We start from the raw sequence: 5,191 nt of genomic DNA on the forward strand, positions 1-5,191 counted from the left end.
AACTGATCGGGTGGAATTCGAATAGAGTATATTCGGATCCAATCTGATACTGTTTATATTGGATTCGATCCAATCCGAAGATTCAGATCTTTACATCTAATCTGATTCAATTTGTTTTTTTTTTAATTAATAACTTATTAAAAAATTAAAATATATTAATTTAAATAAAATAAAACAAAAATATAAATATTTTTTAATTATTTTCATCACACATATACATTTTTTATAAAAAAATAAATAATACAATAAATTTATAAATAAATAATAAATATTATATAACATCAAATCGGATAAGGGATGATCCGAATCCAATCGAAAAATCCAATCAAAGGATGATTTGAATTCGACCAAATCCAATGAGAACTCGAATCGGATCTTCATTTGCACCCCTAACGAAAACTGAAGCCTTACACGTTAATTATGTGGGTGGTGGATGCATATGCTTTTTATTCACCGTTTTGCCATGAAAAATAAAAAAGAAAATAATACTTATAATTTGTCTACATATGATTTTTCTTAGTGGCTTAAGAAAAAAGGGGAAAAACAGAAAAATAAAATATTAAAATCGGATTCAGTCAGTGCAAACAATCATACAATCATCGTAATCTTGCATTGAACATATTTTTCAGGTATGGAGATATTCCCGATGCAAAGCTGTAAAAACTATTAGAAGAGTTTTCGAACCGGTCTTGCACTGAGTGAAGCCGATTTCACAGAAGTTGATAGTTGGATTAACTACAGATACTCATTTGTTCTCTGATAAGTGCCGTACGTGGTCCACGTGGAAGATAAAGGCAATCTGAGACAAGGGTCACGTCCTATTCAATTAGAAGTACTTTCAAAAACACAGAATAGTGACAAAATATTTCTTTTGATTGGAGCTTGAAATGGACATCCAGATCTACGCGCATGTACCGGGTTCGGATCATACAAGGACTTCTCAAACGGGGTTTTCCGAGTTCGATCAAGTTTCAAGTTTATAATTTGAACTCAATTCGAGTTATACTCGACATATTTGGGTACTGAATCGATTTAACTCAACTATAAATAAATCGATATTAAAAATTACAAACAAATTAATACTACAAATGTTATAAACAAAAACATATTAAGAAATTGATTATAAATTTGTTTGTTTATAATATTAATAAATTAATATAAAAATAATATTTATGTATTAAAAATCAATATTGTATTATATATTTGATTAAGCTTACGAGCTGCTTGATCCAGACATTATAAAGCTTGAACCCGACTTGACTCAACTCAAATTTGTCTAGAACTCGATTATCTACCAGCAAAGTTGAGTGTTTAAAGAGGTGAATTGGAGTAGCTTAGAAATAAACTTGACTCGCTTACAGTCTATTGCAATCAATTGGAGAAATCAGATTTGGTCCTCACAATATCATCCTCTCGTCGTCCTTACAGTCTATTGCAATCATGTATGAGAAGATCTCCCTATAACAGAAAAAATATATAAATATGAAATGTTCTCAATGCACAATTGCAAATGGCTATGAAAGAGAGATTAAATCAGCCCCCCACAAGATTGCCTCCCATAATATACCACAACACATCCCTGTCGTATATTGAAAACATCTCTCGATGATGACAACATAATTTTTGATATTATCATCAGTAGATGTTTCCAATACATGGCAGGGATGTGCTGGAAAATTGTAGGGGCTGATTTGAACTCTATGAAAGACAGTATAAGAATGGTTATGTGAGGATCAAATCCGATCTCCCAATTGAAGCAGCGTTGTCACCCCTTGGTGTCAAATATAGAAGGAAAACGAAATTTGTAACTATGATCAGTAATTAAGAATAAGAGAAGTATTAATATACATATCGAGTGTGAAGCCTGTTTGAAATGGTAAGGGTAGTAGTTGTTGTTGAGGTGAAGAATGAAAGTTGTTACTTACTGAGTGACTGTAATAACCCCTTCAATAATATTACATGCATACAGAAGCTGATGAATTAAAATAGTACACTTGCTCTTGAGGCATAGACTTCACCACTCCCTCAATGGCACCTACGTACGTAGCTAATATACGCTGCTGGTTTCTTTTAATAATACTAATTAGGGAAAATTCTTGATCAGTACCCTGTACTTTGGGTCTAATGTCACTTTGGTCTCCAAATTTGAAATTGCAATAATTTAGTATCCGAACTTTTAAAATGTGATGATTCAGTACCTGTCGTTAAGTGTATTTTAAAAAGATATAAATGCCCTTCAAGTGTCATCAGTCCCAAATCCTTTCTTCTTCTATTCAATAAAGTTAGGGTCACATTTAAGTGGGCATTATGGAGACCTCGACTTTCTTGAATAGAAGGGGAAAGGATTTGAGACTTACTTTTTTGTTAATATTTGGATTGTCTATAAAGAAAATTAGATGACAATCGAAGGACATTTGTATCTTTTTCAAATGCCACTTAACAACAGGTTAACATTTGATTAACGGTAGATATTGGATTGTCATGTTTTGAAAGTTTGAGTACTGAATTATTACATTTTAAAATTCAGAGACCAAACTGGCATTAGGCCCAAATTACAGAATTTTCCCTACTAATTATTAATTTACTTTCGAAAATGCATTGGGCAGTTACATGGAAATTGGAATGACAAAGGATTGACAATGTGGGCTACCATAATTCAACTCAACGAGGAGCCCATGATGACGCCATCTAAATCATTTTCATATAAGAAATTTACATAAAACTATGAATAAAGATTTTTATTGGGTAAATTAAAAAAACCTCCCTTGTAGTATGGGGTAAAGGTGTAAAATGGCAACGGGCTGAGCTGGTCTGTGGGCTGAGCCTTGGCCAGGCCAAAGTTATTTATTTTAAAAATTAAAAAAAAACTTAAAATTTTAATTTATATGAATTTTGATGTACATAATTGCTTATCTATAATAATTAAATAAAAATAGTATAATAAAATTGAAAAATATTGTTTATTTTATTAATATATTATATACTATATATATATGCATGGGTCGTGTCGGGCCATGCTAGCCCGTTGACAAAGACAATTATCTATTATGGGGTACCTCTTAACTTTTATTTGCAACAAAGACAATTTCTATTATGGGGTGAGTGACAATTACTCTCTTTTATTTATGACAAAACACCTTTGAATTTTCACTTTGTGACATATATTTTTTATCATTATATTAGATGACGGAATGCATTGCAGTGCAAATGATTTGAGTGTAAATTCTAACCTATTTTTATTAAATTAAGACATAAAACAGAATAAAATAAAATGTAAAACAAAATTGAACAAGAATTTGCATTTTTTATATTTGCACTCCCATACATTTGTACTAATGCAAATAAATTTGCACTGCAACCAGACAGAGCCTAAAGATCAAAGCATACATGATGTACTTCAACCAACGTATGTTACTCCATTGTGCAAGTTGTGTATGGGTGAACAGGTCATCTTGAAAAATATTTGTTGCCAAGAACATGTGACATCACTGTGGTAACTCGGTTTAACACGATGGTGTGACTGAACCAGCCGGATCTACTGATCTGGTGCCACCTTTAGTACTGCTCCATATTCAAAGTCAGTTTCTTCTACGGCTAAATTGGAATTTTCATGGCGCAATAGTCCCCATTTTAACACTACAGTATTATAATCCATGTGCAAGTTATAATAGCAGCCTGTCTCGGTGTCAATAATGAAAGTAAATGATTTATCTTATTTTTCTTTTTTGTTAAAGATTTCAACGTGGTTTCAATTTTTAGAGCACAAGTTCACCATTTGTATAAAGAAACCGTTTCACATTCTTAAATCTTAAAATCTATTAGATTTATTTTCACAAGGCTCATTTTGAAAAGACTATAAATACAAATATGTATAATGCAAATGCATATAAAATACAAGGTTTTGTATTTTATAAATTTGTATTTATACTCTTTTTAAACTGAGCTTTACTTTGGAAGGAATACAAATACAAATATGTAGAATGCAAAACCTTATATTTTATATTATTTTATATGTATTTATACTATACGTATTTGTATTTATAGTATTCTTTTCAAACTGAACCTTAAGCTTAGTTTGGAAGGAGTACAAATGCAAATTCGTAGAGTGCAAAACTTTGTATTTTGTATATATTTGCACTGTACATATTTGTATTTATACTCCTTCCAAACTGAGCCTTAGTTTCAATTTATCGTACAAACAACTAGAAATGAACACAGAATCCACATATCTTCAAATTAATATACAGTGTGGGTTCAAATAATTAATGCTAAGGTATTGCAAATTCAATCAACAACTACATCACTCAAGTACATAGAATGCATATAGATGCATTCAGGACGATAGAAATAAAGCCAAAAAAAAAAGTGAATAGAGATAGGTACCGGAAGATCTTTTCAGTCGGTAAATCAAGTATTTTCCTACTGAATTGATTTCCACACGATTTGATCATTGTCCTTGCTTAGCTGAAAGAGGAAAAATAATAAAAGAACAGTTAAAGATCTAATAAACTTACAAGGAAAAGTGGCAAAATTGCTATGCATTAATATTTTATTGGCCAAGGTGCCAATTAGCTGGATGGTAAGGTCTCCTGCTAGTTATAGTTAAGATTTAGAATGGAATTTCCATTGTATAGCCCTTCAGAAGATATCAAGAGAAAAAAAATATTTTATTGGGTAAATTACAGGAAACTACTTTGTACTTAATGGGTTGGGGTGGTAAAACTTATTCACAAACAGATATGGAGTCAGGAATCCGGGCCGATGGGTTTATTACTTATTTTTTTAAGAAAACATAAACTTTTTTTTTTTATTTTAAGAGTTGGAAGGGGGGGGGGGGGGGGCCAAGGACCCCCACTAATATACTTAGTTCCACTCCTGTTCATAGGAACTTTGTTTTGTGCAAGGTGCCAACTAATAGACAATAGTAAATGGAACTTTAATTTGTTTTATCACATCATTCTCAAGGTATTCTTAAGATAAAATTTGTTGAATAGGTGCGAGAAACATGTGAGAATTATAATTTAAGGGGAAAAGTTAAATTGATAAAATTGTTTCATAAAATAACATAAAGTGCAAAACAAAAATAACATAAAATTGCTTAAGGACACTAACATAATCCTTTCCAAGAAGGATCAAGCTGATGATAGGTGTTGCTACTAAATCTGGAGCTGAGGGCAGCTTCCATCTGCAA

Source organism: Nelumbo nucifera, chromosome 2 (assembly GCF_055504915.1).
Source record: "Nelumbo nucifera cultivar China Antique chromosome 2, China Antique-T2T, whole genome shotgun sequence".
NCBI classification, from domain to species: Eukaryota; Viridiplantae; Streptophyta; class Magnoliopsida; order Proteales; family Nelumbonaceae; genus Nelumbo; species Nelumbo nucifera.